Source organism: Amblyomma maculatum, chromosome 8 (genome assembly GCF_055883805.1).
Source record: "Amblyomma maculatum isolate TAMU_Amacu chromosome 8, ASM5588380v1, whole genome shotgun sequence".
Classification (NCBI taxonomy): domain Eukaryota; kingdom Metazoa; phylum Arthropoda; class Arachnida; order Ixodida; family Ixodidae; genus Amblyomma; species Amblyomma maculatum.
In genome coordinates, this window is record NC_139351.1 from 1,818,822 (window position 1) to 1,839,208 (window position 20,387).

The following is a 20,387-nucleotide window of genomic DNA, read 5'->3' on the forward strand; positions in this document are numbered from 1 at the left end:
ATGAGAGGAGGGTTTTGCTTACTTGGCGTGACTTCTCGTTCACGGCTCACAGCGGTAAGTGCGTAAGACACCGAGCGACTCGTTGACAGCGGCGTTCTCCACGGCGGAAAACAGAACCGCGCGTGTGCGCAATTAACTATCGAAAAGCCCTAGAGATTTGCGACAGACGCGGTCCTCGACTCGGACTGGGGCGAGGAGGTATCCGGGTTACGCCGGGAGGAAAAAGGAAAAGCCGCGGCAGCATCGCTGCGGGAGACAAGCCCGTCTCGGCTGCGGGAGGTCGTTAGTTCGAAACCCACCGCCGGACACCCACCGGTAAAAATTGGTACAAGCGTTCGAAACTAAGCCCCCGAAGGAGCACAGCAGGGTTATCAGAGCCTCTTCCAAACGCACACCAATGAAAGAGCCGGGCGCCGGGCCGGGGGACGCTTGTACCCAATTTTACCGGTGGGTGTCCGGCGGCGGGTTTCGAACTGACCACCTCTCCTCCACCAAGCTCCCTATCAGCGTGTGTAATCTCGCTTCTTAAGTAAGTGGGGCCGTTATAATGGGAGCAGGGGATTCGTACGTGTCCCCACACCGTGCTTAAGTGTTTAATGCCTTCCAAATGTAGTAGAAAATCCGTCTTTATTGTCCGTTGCAATACATCCTAAAAATAAATTCCTTCCCAACAATGTAAAAAGCATGGCCTATTCTGGTTTCTTGAAGATTAGACAACGCCTCCCTAGGTTAAAAAATATATTTGCCCCCTAAAAAAAAAAGTTGTAACATTCCGGAATGTAATTTGAAGAAAACATCCGTAGTCTTGAAAGCCAAGAAAATGGCGTCTTAAAGAGTGTTTAGAAAATGCAGATATAGCCATCGCCAATGCCGATCAACAGCTCTCGAGAGTGCATTTCATGTCGCCGTTTTGATATCAACTTTCAGCTGTGTACAAAGGTTATCCCATGATCTACTTGATTTAACGATGTTAAAACCATAGCATTTATCAATTTTCTCCCTAAAATAAAATGCGTATTGTTTGCACGCTTGCCTGACCACAAGACAGTGAAATTATGTATAAGGTATTTACCGTTGGTCGGCATATTGGGCCATTTTCCAACTCTTGTCCACAAGATAGTGGTCTGTAAGCAGAACGCCGGGAAACAAGATTAGTGTAAACAGCAGATACCGTGCATGAGTTGTGTTTAAAAATAAAGTATGCAATATTTCGTGATTGAACCGCTAAACCTGTCGTCTGAAAAAGCTTATTGTGGACCTTGCTGTGCTCAATAGCTGTTAGAATACAAAGCTCATTGCAGGAGTAGTAACATAGGAACGCTGCGCTGAGCTAAGTGCCAACGACAACGGCCCGCTATATTTTGTCAGTTATACCTTTGTCGCACTTACGGACGGGAGGTGCTTTTTTTCTAGCACGATGATTTTTATGTGAATGCTTTCTGTCACCATACCACTATTTGTGGAGAGCTTTGTTACCACTAGAAGCTCTTTCAGGAGGCTTTCAGAACCCGTTTTGTTTACTTTTGATAGACTAGCGCTAAATCTCTTCGCAAAAGGTTGGGAGAGCCACTGATTGGTAGTGATACAAAAGTGAGGTGAGCGAGGACTCTGTCTGAAGACGCTTGATTGCTCACTTTGGTGACCGGTACAAACTCTGCCTAATAGATCCGTGCAACTCCATATTTTAATGCGAAAGCATTACCGGACAACGTTGGCACAGTTGCATGCACAGAACGTCTGCACAGAAGGTGTGTACAAAATGCGTCCGCAAGCCTTGTGTCATTCTTACAAGAGTTTGGATCAAACGCAGGCTTGCGATCCATAGAGGCTGATGTGACCATGCAACAGGAAAAAAAGTTGCCAAAAGAATGATTAGTTATGTCATCATCATCAGCAGCAGCATGACTATACCCACTGCAGGGCACAGGCCTCTCCCATATTCTTCCAATTACCCCGGTCCTGTGATAGCTGCATCAACCTGACCACTGCGAACGTCTTAACCTCATCTGCCCATCTAACTTTCGGCCGCCCCCTGCTGCGCTTACCTTCCGTTGGTATCTAATTTGTTACCCTAAGCGACCATCGGTTATCCTCTCTTCGTGTTATATGTCCTACCCATGCCCATTTCTTCTTGATTTCCACTAGACACGATCTCCCCAGTACTATTGACAGCTTGCCTGGGGAAGTATTCAGGCACTTGGAATCACCTCAGTTAGGGTTAAGGGTAGAAGGAGAGTACCTCAGTAATCTGCGACTTGCTGATGACATTGCCTTGCTAAGTAACTCGGGGTATGAACTGCAAAGAATGATTGAGGACCTAGACGGGAAGGGTAGAAAGGTAGGCTCGAAGATCAATATGCAGAATACTAAGGTAATAACTGATGGTCGCTTTGGGTAACAAACAGGATTCCAACTGAAAAAAATCGTAGCAGGGGACGACAGAAGTTTAAGTGGGCGGATGAGATTAAGAAGTTCGCAGGGGTCAAGTGGATGCAGCTAGCACAGAGCCGGGGTAATTGGAAGAATGTGGAAGAGGGCTTCGCTCTGCAGTGGGTATAGTCAGGGTGATTATTATGATGATAGTGTCTCCTTGCCTAAAACCTTTCTTTGTTGGAGATTTGTTATTTTCTTTATGCAGGACTATAGTCGCTGAGCAGCCACTATATATATCTCCAGTACTTTCATGTACGGCTCGTCTACCCCCTGATTTCGTAGTGCCTGCATGACCGCCGAGGTTTCTACTAGTCAAATGTTTTTTCCTAACCAATTAATGCTATGTATAAGGGCTGGTTATTTTCCGATCATTTTTCTATCACCTCGTTGATGCTATGGATATGATCGATAGTAGAGTACCCTTTCCAAAAACCTGCTTGATCTTTAGCTTGATTGTAGTCTGACGTCCCGATTCTATCAGTGATTATCTTAGTAAATACCTCATACGTAGGATTGTTCGTTTTAGGATAAAACCCGATCTTACTCGGTTTTTGCACCCCGAACATGTTCCTAAAAATCAGGTAACACGAGATTTTTCCTGATTTCTGGAACAGATGGGGCCACGGAACTGCTGTGCTTCCATTTACCACTCAGCCGAGAAGCGGCCTAGGTGGCCGAGAGACGGACAATCGTTGACCGCAGGACAGTGCCGCCATCTAAAATCGAAGTCCCGAACAATGCTGCGAGCAACTCGCGCACACGCAGAAGCGACACGTTTTGCATTCGCAGCACTGCTAACAAGATGGGATCAAAACGAAAGATAACTGGTGCAAAGAACACAAGCATTTAGAGACTGCAAGTACTGCAACAACGAGATGGTCACCGATCCAGCGAAGAAGACCTACGACCGAATTCGCAAGCATCTCCCGCGATTCTGTCATAACAAGTTCAATATAGTGTTCCAGGAATCTAAAAAGGAGGGAACATCTTAGCCGGCGCTCTTCAATGTCACCTGTAGGCAGCGTGCGAACAAAAATGAAGGGGATGGCGTGATTCATTTGTTCATTCCTTTCCTGGCGTACAGTGGAATCAGCATGCACCAAGCGGACGGGCCTCTGTGGATTTCGTACGCAAATACTGCAAGGCCGCTAAAACTATCCGGACAGGACAACAACTTCGGATTAAATACCTGAAAGAAATATTTGGCAAAGAAATGGCCAAAATCTGTCCACATATGCAAACCATTAAATTTACTGTTATCGCCAACGAATCCACTGGCATCGCCGGAATGACTACCATTAACACTATCTTGTGCTACTGTAGCCGAAAATTTGTTTGGCTAACTTTGAAAAAGTTAAGCTTCGAACAGCTACGCAATAGCCAGGGTAATCGGGAAGACTCTCCTGACTGTGGGAAAGAGGTGGAATTATGTTTTAGGTTTAACCACAGGCTCAACGCAGTACATGCGAAAAACATAAACGGTGAATAATGAAACGCTTTCTTGAAAGCAGCTGAAATCATAACCCGATAAAATCCAAATAAAACCGGATAAAAAAGTCATTACCAGATAAAACCCAAATTTAGGAGTACTTCCACGATAAACCGGATTGCTTCCCTATATTCAAGTCGAAAAATAACGCCTTATTTTTACCCCCCCCCCCCCCCCCCCCATTTGAAAAAATATAAAACGCTAGAACAAATAGCCCTACTTATACGCAACAGAGAGTAAGCTTATTGGTCTGCAATTTTTGAGGTCCTTAGCGTCCCCTTTCTTATGAATTAGGATGATGTTTCCGTTCATCCATGGTTCCAGTGATGTCGACGACACCCACCACTGCGTATACAGGGTGGCCAGTCATCGTAGCGTGATATCCGCTTCAACAAATCTACTTGATCCTCTCCAGCTGCTTTCCTGCTATTCATATTTTCTAACGCTTTCTTATTCTCGTCCTGCGTCACTGGCGGAATGTTTGACTGATTTTCCCTACTGCCAATCTTATTATTCTCTTGACTACTTTGGATACAGTAAAGATCTGTATAGAACACTCGGTTACTTTGCGTATCTTGTCCATATTCCAGATGACGTTGCCAGCCTTGTCCCGTAGCGCATGCATCTGATTTTTTGCTTATGCCAAATTTCTTCTTCACTCCTTTAAGGCTTCCGCCATTCATTACAGCATGCTCAATTTTCTCCATCGTATTCTTCCTTACTTCAGCCACTTTGCGCTTATTAATTAGCTTTGATATCTCTCCCAATCCTGTCAGGTCTGTTGAAATGGAAGCTTTCATACTGTGGCGTTTCTTAATAAAATCTTTTGTCTCCTTATGCAACTTACCGGTATCCTCTCTAACTATCCTACCGTCCACTTCTACAGCGCACTCAGTTATATATCTGAAATTATTGCTCATTGCTTCTAGGCTAAGAATTTCATCCTCGGTTAGAGCTGAATATCTATTCTGTAGCGAGATCCTGAACTCCGCTAATTTGTTGATAGACTTCTTTCTTACTAATCTGTTTTGTTCCCCCTCCAGATGTAGACTAATTCGAGACTAACCATCCTGTGGTCACTCCACTGCACTTTCCCGATTACCTTAACATCCTGCATATTGGCGGGTAAAACCCCGTATCAAGTCAATTTCATTTTTAGTCTCACCCTTAGGACTTTTCCATGTCCATTTCCGGTTCTTCCGTTTGCTGAAGATGGTATTCATGATTCTTAAGTTATTGCGCTCTGCAAACGCAACTAGGAACTACCCCCTGCTATTCCTAGAACCAATGCCATAGTCAGCTACTGCCTGGTCTCCTGCCTGCTTTTTTCCTGCCTTGGCATTGAAGTCGCCCGTTAGTACAGTACACTGCGTCTTTCCTTCCTGCATTACCGATTCTACGTCTTCGTGGAAGCTTTGAACTGCCTGATCATCATGACTACATATTCATAGGCCTGTACAACCTTCCGTTTATACCGCTTACTAACCTTAATTACGAGGCCTGCCACCCTCTCATTATTGCAACAGATTTCATCTATATTACCAGCTATATATTAATGACAAAAACTTCCTACTCCTAGAACTGAAACCACGAAAAGGACGATACACAGGGAAGAGTAGACAGGACGAGCGCTGACTTGCAATTGTTTATTGAAACACATCCTCCTCCCGTCAACGACATTGCGCATGGGCGACTAGCATACGCTATCTAATCGAGTTCAGGAACTTCAGTTCTTTCTTATACAAGAATGCTCATTTAGGCGAGTTAGTGCGTTTGCATTATAGGAAACGTAGCGCGAAGAAGCCAAGGACAAAAATAATGGATACACACACCGGCGCTTACTCACAATTGATTTTTTATTGGAAACGCTAACAGATTATTTAGTGTGCAAAACAAGAAAACATTTATCAGACAAGAAATAAAGGAGGTGAATTGACAAAAAATGTGCAAAAAGCAAGTCTGGAAAGATACACAAAATACGAGAAAAACTAATACGACGGAGAGATGACAAAGATGTGCAGAGACAGCGCTTGTCTGTGTCCATCTTTACCAACAGTCCATCGTCCTTTCAATGAATCACTAACAACTAGCCCAACTGGCTATCCTACTTCGGTATCATTTCTTTTGTCATCATATCAGCCTGATTATACCCACTGCAGTACGTGGACATCTCCCATATATCTCCAATTAAACCGGTTCTGTGCTAGCTGCATCCACTTCTTAACCTCATCCGCCCAACTAACGTTCTGTCGCCCCCTGCTACACTTTCCTTTCCTTGGAATTCAGTTTGTTACCGTAAGGGACCATCGGTTATCCTCTCTTCGCGCTATATGTCCTGCTCATGCAAATTTTTTCTTTTTGATTTCCACTAGAATGTCAGTAACTTGAGTTATATCTCTGACTCACTCTGCACGCTTCCATTCTCTTAATGTTACCCCTACCATTTTTCAGTCCATAGCCTTCTGAGTTGTCCTCAAAATAAGTAGAACTCTCTTGGTTAGCCTCCATGTTTCAGCCCCATAGGTCACTACCGCTAAGATGCAACTGTTGTATACTTTCCTCTTCAGGGATACCGGTAAGTTGCTAGTCATAATCTGCGAGTGCTTGCCAAATGCGCCACATCCTAATCTTATTCTTTTTTTTATTTCCTTGTCATGGTCCGGATCTGCGGTTACTACCTGTCCTAAGTAGACATACTCGCCTACTACTTCCAGTGCTTCGCTACCTAATGTAAACTGCTCTTCCGAGGCTGTTCAGCATTACCTTAGTCTTCTGCATATTGATTTTCAAGCCTATCTTTCTACTTTTCCTGTCTAGGTCATCAATCATTATTTGCAGTTCATCCCCCGTGTTACTTAGCAAGGCAATGTCATCAGCAAACCGCAGATTACTGAGGTATTCTCCATCTACCTTTATCCCCAACTGCTCCCATTCTAAGTCTCTGAATACTTCCTCTAAGCAAGTTGTGAATAGTACTGGGGAGATTGTGTCTCCTTGCCTAACACCTTTCTTCATTGGAATTTTCTTACTTTCTTTATGCAGAACTATGGTTGCTGTGCAGCCACTATATATATCTTCCAGCGCTTTAACGTATGGCTCGTCTACCCCCTGATTTCGTAGTGCCTGCATGACCGCCGAGACTTCAATTGAGTCAAATGCTTTTTCGTAATCAATGAATGATATATGTATAAGGGCTGATTATATTCCGAGCATTTTTCTAACACCTGGTTGATGGTATGGATATGATCGACTGTAGAGTACCGTTTCCGAAAACCTGCTTGATCGTTCGCTTAATTGCAGTCTAAAGTTGTCCTGATTCTATTACCAATTACCTAAGTAAATACCTTATACGTAACAGACAATAAGCTGATTGGTCTGAAATTTTTAAGGTCATTAGCGTCCCCTTTCTTGTGAATGAGGATACTGTTTGCATTATTCGATGGTTCCGGTACCGTTGATGACCCCAGGCACTACGTATACAGGGTGGCCAGATTTTCTTGCACGATATCCATCCCCCCCGTCCTTTAACGAATCTGTAGTTATCTAATCCTTTCGAGCTGATTTCCCCCTTTTCATAGTTTTTAATGATATCTTGACCTCGTCCTTCGTCACTGGTGGAACGTCTGACTGTTTTTCCCTACAGCCAATCTTATTATGGTCCTTACTACTTTGGATACTGTAGAGATCTGTATAGAACTCCTCGGCTACTTTGACTATCTGGTCCATATTCGTGATGACGTCGCCCGCCTTATCCCTTATCGCATACATCTGGGTTTTGCCTATGCCCAGTTTCTTCTTTACCGCTTTAAGACTTCCCCCGCTCTTTATAGTATGCTCACTTTTCTCCGTGTTATACTTCCTTATATCGGCCACCTCGCGCTTATTGATTAGCTTTGATATCTCGGTCAATTCTATGTGGTCTGTTGGATTGGAAGGTTTCATACTCTAGCGTTTCTTAATCAAATCTTTCGTCTCTTTAGACAGCTTACCGGTATCCTCTCTAACTATCCAACCGCCTACTTCTACCGCACATTAAGTAATAATATCTCTGAAATTATTGTTCATTGCTTCTAGGGTAATGTCGCCATCCTCGGTTAGAGCTGAATATCTATTCTTTAGCGAGATCCTGAAATCTTCTGCCCTCCCACTCACCGCTAATTCGTTGATGGGTTTCTTTGTTACTAATTTGTTGCGTTCCTTCTTCAGACTTAGGCTAATTCTGGACCTCACCATCCTTGATTCTTGATGGAACAGCGCAAAACATCGGGACAAGAGACAAGCGCTGACTTACAACTGGTTTTTATTTCGAAGAAACATTGCTTCTTATACCTTCATCACCCTCTCAACAAAACACATGCGTCGCAACCATATCGCTCAACTAGTTGTGCACCGGTTTTCCAAAAATGCAAAGCTTTGGCTAATCACAAAGACCAGCTAGTCCGGGAAATAATCGAGGCAGCTTCGATAGCGAGTCTGCGCGACGATTGTGTCAGCACACCGTCCGTTGCTTTGACTAAGAAAGAATTTGACATGTTAAAAATGTGATTATAAATATCTGCGATTATGTGTCTTATGCTTTTTTGTGGACGCTTGAGCGATATGGTTGCGACGCATGTGTTTTGTTGAGAGGGTGATGAAGGTATAAGAAGCAATGTTTCTTCGAAATAAAAACCAGTTGTAAGTCAGCGCTTGTCTCTTGTCCCGATGTTTTGCGCTGTTCCATCAAGAATGAATAACCAACATGCTCAAGCTGCTGTCCTGGCTCACCATCCTGTGGTCACTGCATCGCACTTTCCGATTACATCTACATCTCGCATAATGACAGGGGTTAAACACAGTATGAAGTCAATTTCATTTTTAGTCTCCCCGTTAGGACTTTTCCATGTCCATTTCCGGTTCTTCTGTTTGCTGAAGAAGGTATTCATGAATAAGTTATTGCACTCTGCAAACTCAACTAGAAACGGGGGAGTTACTATTCCTAGAACCAATGCCATATTCACCAACAGCCTGGTCTCCTGCCTGCTTTTTCCCTGCCTTTGGGTTGAAGTCGTCCATTAGTACAGCATACTGCGCCTTTACTTTTCGCATTCGTTGTAGAAGCTTTCAACTGCTTGGCCATCATAATTACATATGGGTGCATAGGCCTGTACAACCTGTAGTTTATACCGCTTATTAAGTCTAATTAAGATGCCTGCCACCCTCTCATTTATACTATATAATTCATCTATATTACTCGCTATATACGTATTGACAAGAAAACCTACTCCTAGTTCTCGCCTCTCTGGTAAACCTCGATAATACAGTACATGCCCATCCTTCAGTTCAGTATATGCCTCATTCGGCCTTCTAACCTTACTATTCCCTATGACATCCCATTTCATACCCTCTAGTTCCTCTAACAGCACTGCTAAACTAGCTTCACTAGCTAGGGTTCTAGCGTTAAACGTTGCCAGGGTCAGTTTCCTGGCAACAGGCTCTATCAGCGACCGACGAATATTGTGAGAGACATGATCAAACCCTTTTTCCAAGTGCACTTGCTTGCCTAGCATCACACATTTCTAGAACACTGCGTGCTTTCTGTCGGTTTATAACTATGCAGCGTCCTTCTGACTCCTTCAATACCACAGGTCTAATGACTGCCACCCTATCTCTCACTACAGTTTGAAGCCCTCTTCTAGAGACTTTCATGAACCTTTTATGGCCTGTAAACAGACGCTCTGTCCTGTAGACGCATGCTCGCGATCGTATCAGCCTTTATTAAAGCAGCCCCAATAATAATAAACACACTTTGTTCATTGCATCTCGGCTGTTCACATGATGTCAGAAGTGGAGAGCTGAAGTGGCTCCCCAGCCACATTCGCCACTTTTCGCACCCGCCCCCTCGTCTAGCAAAATCTGACAGGATTCATAGAACACAGCAGAACAAGAAGTATAGCATCGGCGCGTCTTCCACCGTCAAAGCCACTGAAACGTACTGGCGGTTTTTACCAGAAATATATTATCTGGAAATATGTGTTTACTCTGTTCTCTACGGCGACTGGAAATAAAAACATTTGCCGACGATTGAGCGCAGCTCATCAGCTGTATCGCCTTTTCAATAGATTGAGGCAAAGGTTTCGAGCAAGGCATTTGTGCATCATTACAGACAATTTTTTTTTCACACATTTTCAAGAAACACTCCACTAATAGTTCTTGACTGTCATGAAGGGAGCTTTGTGGTCGTAGAGGTGACGAGAGGAATTAAGATATCGGGAGGTTGCGGGAGGGAGCGCGTGAGCCAATAGGCACGTTGCTTGGCGAAGAGATAGCAGCGACTGGCTGATGCCGCTGACGCCGCTAGCGAGCGAAAAAGACATGGTTCTGCGTTTCGGCTTGGAATGCACATACCGTGATCCGCTGATAGCGAGCCGGCGCTTCGGCAACCGGAGATCACCCTCGCCGCCGCGCAGGAAGAGGGGGGGGGGGAAGGTATAGGTAGTATACACAGCGGCGAGCAGAGGTGGCAGGAGCGCGTAAACCAGTCAGATAACACGCGCGGTCGCAACCACGGAGGAAGAGGGGACTGTCGTGATCCAGGTTGCGTGTTGTACGCCCGGTTGGTTGTCGCAGCAGGAACAATAACGAGGCGGTTGGAAACGGGCTTTGAAGTGAAATGGGAAACTTTTATGTGCAGTATTTGCACGGTGGCGTTGGTTAGTGGAAGACTGACTAGAGGAACAGTCTCCGTTTTACGACCTCTGACACACACTTGTCGCCAGTTTTTATAAGGGCTGTTTCCCTCTTTCCCAGATGAGAGCAGGCCAGATTTTGAGGGAGTGTCTTTGGCACCTCACTCTCCCGCACTCTCACACATACGCACTAACACTGCTCGCACTCGTTGACATGCCTATTTGACTGGTCCTGGCTAGAGGGTGAGGAGATGGTCGTCTAGACGGCGTAGATGTCGTCAGCAGGATGTCTCCGCGCGTATATGCACCTTGGCTGGCTCATCTGTGCCAACTCCACCGGACCGCATTCAACGAGGCAACTTAGCCGGAAGCTGTCCCCGTGGCCCACCACGGAAAGAAATGGAAGAATGCACGCCCGCTCTCAGCAGCGGGGCTGGACACTTGATGGGACCGGAAATTAGTCGCTTCCTCTCCTTTGTCCGGTCGTCGACAGGTGCAAGGGTGACTCACCGTCGCCGATTTTGGGTGCTCATAGCCGGACAATCTCCCCTGCTCTGGCTAGTGGGAGTCCGTGGCACCTGCTTCCAGTCTCGATCATGGTCGCCCTTTCGCGGCGGTATCCGTAGCTCGTCTGATCACAATAGTCTCGATCGTGGTCGCCCTTCCGCGGCGGTCTCCGCAGCTCGTCCGGTTACAACAGGACTGATCTGGGGGGGTTGAAAGGAGGGCGCAGCTGGTTACGAGGCCAACGCCGACGGCGACGCGAAACGCAGGAACGGGCTCCAAAGAGCTGTGCTCTAAAAACAGCCAGAAGAGGTACAGGTAGCACCGTTTCTTGTGATAATTGATGAAGGCGGGTATTTTACACCTTTAGTTTGTAAGGCCCCACAGTCCGTTTTAGTGTTTCAAACCGCGCGCGCTTTTCCTGTTTGTGTTGCTGTTTGCCCGGGCAGCGCGAGTACGCATGAGCGAGCTGCCTGGAGCGGGCGCGGCATGTTATCGGTGTGAAACTGAGGGTAGATAAGCGCGTCGGAAGCAAGGCTCGGGGCTTTTTCGCCGCGCTGCCGGCCAGCGAAGGGCGGCCAGTGAGCGTCAAAGGCCGGTGGGATGTACACGGACGACGGATCGAGGTCCTGCCAGACGAAGACGGAAGCAGGGCCTAGAAGAATGGCTTAGGAGTATTAGCGTGGGTTGCTGTCACGCGAGAAGCAATGTTTTTATACTGGACGCTTTGGCCCTATTACTCGCCCTATTCGCCCCGCAGTGTTTTGTGTTGCCGCGGTAAAGCCCTGATCCTTGTTCCGTTTCATTGTTGATATTCAATCGTCGCGCATTTCGACGGCATGTTTTCAGCGCAGTTTTGTATGCTGTTTTTTTTATTAAATATTTTTCCGTTGATCCGGAATAAACCAGTGTTTTTAAGAAATACTTGGTTTTTCACTCATCGGGCGAGACTATGGCTCGCGGACCCGTATTCTAGAAGGCGGAGCCTTCATCTGGCACCTAATGTGGGGCCCAAACCCACGACCCTGAGATTAAGAGTTTCATGCTCTACCGACTGAGCTAGCCGGGCGTGCAATGATGCCGCCTTCGGGTGCAATAATGTCGCTTTCGAGTGCAACGTGGGTGTTGCCACCGGGTGCAACTTGGGATTCACCTTCGTGTGCAATAATGTCACCACCGGGCGCCTATGGGTGTCACCTTCGGGTGCAATGGTGTCGCTCCCGGTCGCAACTTCTCCGATTCGCAAATTCAGGACAGCGCAGGGCAAGGTGTTTTGGTCATCGCACCATCCAGCTGTCAGGCCGCACAGATGCGTCCAACCGCCGAGAGAGCTGACCCAGTCGCTACCCCTCCTGCCCAAATCGACACAGGTGCTATCGTCACAGGTGTCATTGTCACCAACTGCTGTGACGATTCAGACCCCGGGAAACCCTACGATCGCACGGTAAATGCAGTGCCATCAACATCTTCTTTGATCAAAACCAACTAGACAAGACCCTGCTAGTCGCGATCAAAATGGCCTGACTTCCAGCCTTTTTAGACATGGGTCTACGATATCAGTCTTTAGCTATCACGTAAAGAATTCCTGTGAGACAAGCATGCACAGTTGCGGAGTGTAAACACTAGCCTCCGTATGGCGTCGACGCATGTAGTACCCGCAGCCTCAGCAGCCCGCCTAACAGTTTCTATAAATGGTCGAATGATTAGACAGCACTTCCTACAGCTCCGCGGTCTATCCTGGCCAGTCATACTCGGCCAAGTTCATAGTCAAGGCAGGAATAGTGATGGATCTCAGTAAGGGTACCTACCGGTACGGCACCGGAACAGAAGCATTTGCGTTCACGACCAAGGCCGCTGAGCCACAGTCGCAGCTGCTTGCCACAAACGGCCATTCGGCCGTTTGTTGGGTGCATGCCACCACTCAGCGAACCATGTTGACCGCTCTTATGACGTTTCAGGCACTGTCATGCTGGCTGTCACGACATGCCCTTCCTGGAACCTAACTGCACTTGCCTGCTTCGTTCCTGCTCCCGAACTTTTACACTGGATTCATTGGAGAGAACCCGATCATGTGGCCCGGCACCGCATCCCAAAGTTGGCGTGCGGATCCTATCTCACCTGGCAACGTTCATCAATCACGTTACCAATCACGGGACCCGACGAGTGCTATCTAGTTAAGCCGACCACCGATGCAAGCCAGACGGGGCACGACACCGCTCAGCAAACCATGTTGAATGCTCTTCTGACGTTTCAGGCACTGTCATGCTGGCTGCCGTCACCACATGCTCTTCCTGGAACCTAACTGCGCCTGCCTGCTTCATTACTGCTCCCGAACTTTTACACTGGATTCATTGGAGAGCACCGGTTCGTGTGGCCCGGCACCGCATCCCAAACTTGGCGCGTGGATTCTATCTCACCTGGCAACGTTCATCAATCACGTTACCAATCACGGGTCCTGACGAGTGGTATCTACTAAAGCCAGCCACCGATGCAAGCCAGACGGGGCAGGACACCGCTCAGCGAACCATGTTGAATGCTCTTCTGATATTTCAGTTTAGATATTTGAGTCCTTGTAAAGAATATCGTAGTAGTAATCGTTGCTTGATAACGGTGTCGTGCTCCGACAGCCTAAAATGGCGAGGAATGTTTCGTGTACGTTGCGGCGCTCAAATGCTCGCAGCACTGTGTGATCTTGTGCTGTTGATTTTTGGTGATGTCGAACTTAACTCGGGCTCTCTCGTACCACCCAAATTCGAGGCCTTGATGGAAACAATAAAACAATTACAGGAAAATCAGGTGACCATCATGTACGAATTTGAACAGGTTAAAACTGCACAGTCCTCTCACGATGAAATGCTAAAGTCTATTCCCATCCGTGTTATAACATTGGAATCGACCCAGCCGTCCTCATAGCTGCAAGCACTGATACAAACAACAAGGTACGTAGGAATAACCTTATTTTTCATGGTATAAACGACACGAAAGACGAGTCATGCAAAGACTCCGAGCAAGAAGTAGTGACCCTGTGTGCTGACAAGCTGGAGCTACATCTTGATCCTAGCACATTTGAACGTGCGCATCGCTCAGGCAAATTCGCGCAATCGAAGTGTCGTCCGATATTACTTAAGTTCCTCCATTTCAAAGCCAAAGAAAGCTTCCTGGCATGTGGAAAAAAACTGAAGGACACCGACTACACAATTAGAGCAGGCTTCGCTTCTACCATAAGTATCGCACGATCAAACGTATTCCACTTTATGCGACCACAGAAATATTCGTTCAATCTACGATTCGGCAAGCTTCACGTTAGCGACAAATGTTACGTCTATAACCCTGTTACTAGCAATGTAATCGAAAGCACTCAGAACGCTCAAAACGCGCCCACAAGCATGAAAGCCAACGGTACCCCTTCACAAAGCAACAAATGACGCGTCGCTCGGCATCCCGTAGTTTCTTCTCGCCACCGACTTCACTCGTGCACAAATCTTAACATCGGGTTCACTAATATTCGAAGTACGCCCAAACGGGACCTTCTTCTCAGCTTCATCGAAGATATCGACGCTGACATCATAATGTTAACCGAGACGTAGCTAAACGATAACATTAGAGACAATAAAGCCCTTACTTATAGCACGGATTACACTTTATACCGACGCAATAGCCAACATCGGAGGGTAGGAGGAATTCTAATGACAGTGAAAAACTGCTTGCCATCCTCAATCATACGTTATGATGACAGCATAGAGCGTACATGGGTACGCGTGGGAACTACGCCATCCAAGGCGGTATTTGGCGTATGCTGTCGGCCACCAGAGAAATGCCCGTACTTCACTGAGTTCTTACACGAAGCGCTAACCAACATTGGAACAATGTTTCCCCGCATACCCATTTTTTAAATGGGCGACTTCAACTACCCTAATATCAACTGGTCTCTTCGGTCTCTCTCAAAAGATGCATCAGCCGAATCCAGGTAATTCATACAACTAGTGCTGGATTATTACCTTCAACAATTGATATCATTGACCCCTAGAGGTGACAATATAGTAGACCTCCTGCTCACATCAACCTCCGATAATGTATCAAGTATAAATCTGCTACCTGGGATCAGTTATCATAGCCTCCTTCACATAACCATCTCGTTATCAATGAAAAACGATCAGAATCAAGGAAACTAATCACAGATTATAGAAGAGCGAGCTTCGAAATGATCAATAGCAAACTTTCAGAATTTTTCGTTACTTTCGAAAGTTCTTATTTGTGCCGCACAGTTAATGCTAACTGGGAGTTGCATAAATCATGTTAGCGAACTTGAAAAATCAATACATTCCTACTATTCTTGTAAAATCTGACAATAACAATCCTTGGCTTAATAAACGCCTCAAATCCCTTCTGAACCGTAAAAAACTTCTTTATAGGACAGCAAAGAAACTAGCAGCTTACCGGTATCGCTCAAGAGGAAAGTATACAACAGTTGCATCTTACCTGTACTCACCTATGGGGCTGAAACGTGGAGGCTAACCAAGAGAGTTCTACTTAAGTTGAGGATAACCCAGAGGGCTATGGAACGAAAAATGGTAGGGGTAACATTAAGAGATAGAAAGCGTGCAGAGTGGGTCAGAGAAAAAACTCAAGTTACCGACATTCTAGTGGAAATTAAGAAGAAGAAATGAACATGGGCAGGACATGTAGTGCGAAGAGAGGATAACCGATGGTCGCTGAGGGTAACAAACTCGATTCCAAGGGAAGGAAAGCTTAGCAGGGGCGGCAGAAAGTTAGGTGGGCGGATGAGATTAAGAAGTTCGCAGGGGTCAAGTGGATGCAGCTAGCACAGAACCGGGTTAAGTGGAGAAATATGGGAGAGGCCTTCGCCCTGCAGTGGGTATAATCAGGCTGATGATGAAAGAAACGTGACAATCTTGAAAAATGGGACCGATACCACTTATGTGTCAAACAATACCTAAATGAACTAGCAGAAACTAAGAAGAAATCCCAAACCATTCTTCGTTCTAACCCAAACAAATTCTGACGTCTTCTATCGAATAAATCCCGATCCAACCAAATTGAACTGGCAGACTCCAACGGTGAACCTATCGAACCTAAGAGTTGTGCTTTCGTATTAAATGATTTCACTTCTATTTTCACTCCCACTAACATTACTTCGGTCACTCACACGCCCGTCATTCATTCATAACCGACGAAAGAAGTAGAAATAAATGCGAAGGGCATATCAGATCTTATTAGTTCACTTCCTCTTTCAACATCAGGTGGCTGCGACGAAATCAACACAAAATTGCTCAAAAACACTGCATCATTCTCGAACAGCATACCACACAAATTTTTTTTCGCAATCCGTCGACACTGGTGACGTGCCGAATGACTGGAAAAAAGCGCGCATGATACGAATTTTCAAATCAGGTGACCGCTCAAGCCCTTTTAACTCGTCCAATATCTCTTACTAGTGTCCCCTCAAAGCGGCTGGAACATATCATGGCATCTAACCTCATGGCACTCCTTGAGTCGATTAATTAGTTTTACCCTCCAGCACAGTTTTCGAAAACTACTTTCATGTGAGACACAACTAGCCTAATTTACTCACAATTTATTACAGTACATGGACGACCATTATCAGATTGATTCCATCTTTTTAGATTTCTCGAAGGCGCTTGACCATGTCTCCCATTATCATTTATTTCTTATTGCTTTTATATCTTCAAATTATGACTATCGTTTCAGCATCAGCAGTATTAGGACATCTCTCGATATCAGCCCTTTTTCCCTAAGATGCAACATTTCTCGCCTATGCCTGCTCCATAACCTGTACGACAACTTCCACCATCTCCGTGATGCCCTGTTACTTCCACCATTGCGCACATCATCTCGTCTGTTCAACTTCATGAGCATCCAGCGCTTACATGGATCTACTAACGCCTTTAATACGTCTTTTCTACCAGCCGAAATTCAAGAATGGAACCAGCTCCCCGAACACATTGTAACTGAACGTGACCCTATTAGGTTTAAAGAACGCGTGTCATGTCATTTCGCATCATAACCGATTGTTTCCTCTTCCTTTTTATTTGTAGTGCCTCCCTCATCTGAATTACTGTATTTGAGCATTTTGACTTTTTGTACCTATCTTTACCCCTTTAAGGGTATAATAAACGATGATGATGATGAAACTAATCAGCATCAGAGTATCTCAAAAATTGTTATCTTCGGTAGAGCACTTCTTGAAGGACAGATACAGTTTACATGTGCTAACGATTATAACTATTCTCTCTCTAGCGTAACATCAGGTGTTCCTCAGGGTGCTGGCCCGTCTACTTTATTGTTCCTAATATACATCAATGACCTGCTTTCCAACATCAAATCTAAACTCAGATTATTCGCTGACGACTGCATCGTATACCGCACCATAATCAACCAAGATGACACATGCGCCCTCCAACATGACCTGAACGTTATCTCACTTTGGTGCGACACCTGGCTCATGTCTTTAAATACCGACAAATGCAAAGTCATGACATTGTCACGCCTCCATAGCCCGGCTAATTTTACGTACTATCTCAATTCTTCCCCTGTTAACCACGCAACATCGTACGAATAGCTTGGTCTGCACATGACACCCTTGCTATTTTGGGCAAAACATATCGAAACTGCTCCGAGGCTTCGTTCAGCCTGGGCTACATACGACCTAGTTTAAGCGATTCATCACCAGAAGTTGAAAAACTGGCTTATATAACTTTCATTAGACCGAAACTTGAATACGCGTCAGCTGTCTGGAATCCGTCACAAGCTTACCACGCCGCTAGCATTGAAGCCATTCAAAATCACGCTGCACGGTTCATCACTTCGACATATTCTAAACGATGCAGTGTCACTTCATTAAAGAAATACCTTGAGCTACCATCCCTCGCATCACACCGCCTCATATCCCGTTTGTGCCTTCTTCATACGTTTTATTATCACCCACGGTGTAGACACGAGCTTCTAACACCTCAAGATCTTCCCGTCTAAATCACTGTCAGTCTTTAACACGGATTCCTACCCGCATCCTAGCAATGAATAGCTCGTTCTTCCCCCACGCAATAGTCCTATCGAATTTCCTGCCCAAAACCATAGTCACCTGCAAAGATAGAACATAGTTCCGCGATAAACTGAAAAGTTATATAAGCTAATACGCAATTCCAGCTGAACGAACTACACTCTGCCTTATTTTCAACCTTTTATGTTTTCTTATTGTTTTCCCCTGCTTTGTCTGTTTTTCTTGCACTTGTATTTGCTTGCGCTGACTATACCCACTTCGGGCCCTTAAGGTGGAATAAATGAAATGAAATGTCACAGGAAGCGGTAGTCTCACTGTTTTGAAGTCCTTTAGGGGGTCACCCCCCTTCATGGATCACTGCCTTGTCGTGGCGGAGGGGCTTGCGAAACTCGATGAAGTCGTGAGCTCTGCTGTGTAGGGCCACCCAAGATAGACAGGTCACGGCAGAGAGTTCTGACAAAATGTGATTCACTGGAGAAGGTAATGGCAACCCACTCCAGTATTTCCTGCCAAGAAAACCCTATGGCCAGTCACAATACCATTATCGATATGGCGCCGGAAGATGAGCCCCCCAGGTTGGAAGGCGTCCCACATGTTACTGGGGATGAACAAAGGGCGATTCCTAGTAGCTCCAGGACGAATGAAGCGGCTGGGCTAAAGCCAAAAGGACGCTCAGTTGTGGATGTGTCGGAAAGCGACCGGAAAGTGCGATGTTGCAAGGAGATATATCACATAGCAACATGGAATGTAAGATCTATGACGCAAGGTAAACTGGATATCGTCAAGCGAGAAATGGACAGATTGAACATTGATATCTTGGGTATCAGCGAGCTCAAGTGGACCGGAATAGGAGAATTTAACTCCGGCGACCATTATGTCTTTTATTGTGGGCACGAATCCAAGAGAAGGAATGGGGTCGCTCTCATAGTAAACAGAAGAATGGGCAAAGCAGTGCTAGGGTACAACCCCAAAAACGACCGAATGATTTCACTTCGGATCCAAGGTCACCCTTCCAACATAACAGTTATCCAAGTCTATGCACCTACCACTGCTGCTGAAGAAGCTGACGTTGAGAGATTTTATGCGGACCTACAATGCCTTTTAGACCGCACCCCATCATCAGACGTCGTTTTTCTCATAGGAGACTGGAATGCTAAGGTCGGGAGTGAAGAAATATCCGGAATTACAGGCAAGTTCGGTCTTGGTGAGCCAAACGAAGCTGGGCAGAGGCTAGTAGAGTTCTGTCAAGAAAACAACCTGACCATAGCGAACACTCATTTCCAACAGCACAAGAGGCGCCTGTACACATGGATTTCACCGGACGGTCTGTACAGGAATCAGATCGATTATATTATTTGCCGGCAGAGATGGAGAAGCGCTATACAAGCAGTAAAAACAAGGCCTGGGGCCGATTGTGGCACCGATCATCAGCTTCTTGTTGCCAAAATTAAGCTTCGATTGAGGAAAACGCAGAAAACTAGAAGGCCTTTCAGGTATGATCTGGATCAGATTCCATTAGAGTATGCTGTGGAAGTGAGGAATCGATTTCAAGAATTAGATCTAGAAGACAAAGAGCCCGAAGAGATGTGGACTGATGTTCGTGATATAATACAAGAAGTTGCTACTAAGGTAGTTCCAAAGCAAAAGAAATGCAAAAAAAGCAAACTGGTTATCTGAAGAGGCTTTGCAAATAGCTGAGGAAAGGAGGATGGCAAAAGGTATGGGGGAAAGAGAAAGATACAAGGTTCTCAATGCGGATTTTCAGAAAATAGCAAGGAGAGATAAGAATGCCTTGCTGAACATACAGTGTCAAGCAGTTGAGGACAACAGCCAATTAAGGAACACAAGAGCTCTGTATAAGAAAATCAAAGATATCAAAGGAAGCTGAACATACAGTGTCAAGCAGTTGAGGACAACAGCCAATTAAGGAACACAAGAGCTCTGTATAAGAAAATCAAAGATATCAAAGGAAGCTTCTGTGCTAAGCTGGGCGTGATAAAGGACAAACGAGGCAAGGACCTCACTGAAGCCTCAGAGATAAAGAAGAGGTGGCAGGAATGCACAGAAGAACTGTACAAGAAGGACCCGGATGTGCAAACCCAACATAGGACGGTTGTGATTACTGATCTCGAGCCGGGCATCCTGAAGAGTGAAGTTGAATGGGCCTTAGCCAGCCTTGCTAAGAACAAAGCTAGCGGAATTGATGGTATTCCAGCTGAGTTGCTTCAAAACCCCAACCACGACGCTGTTAACA

General features: G+C 45.7%; 1 long non-coding RNA gene across 1 annotated transcript in view; it reads right to left on the minus strand.

Annotated features, from left to right (window-relative positions):
• The window catches only part of LOC146180435 (uncharacterized), a 60,833-nt gene that overhangs the window by 16,204 nt on the left and 24,242 nt on the right, over positions 1-20,387 (minus strand). Inside the window, exon 2 of the long non-coding RNA XR_014700082.1 lies at positions 1,073-1,124. This is a non-coding gene — a long non-coding RNA (uncharacterized LOC146180435). The remainder of the gene's footprint in view (positions 1-1,072; positions 1,125-20,387) is intronic.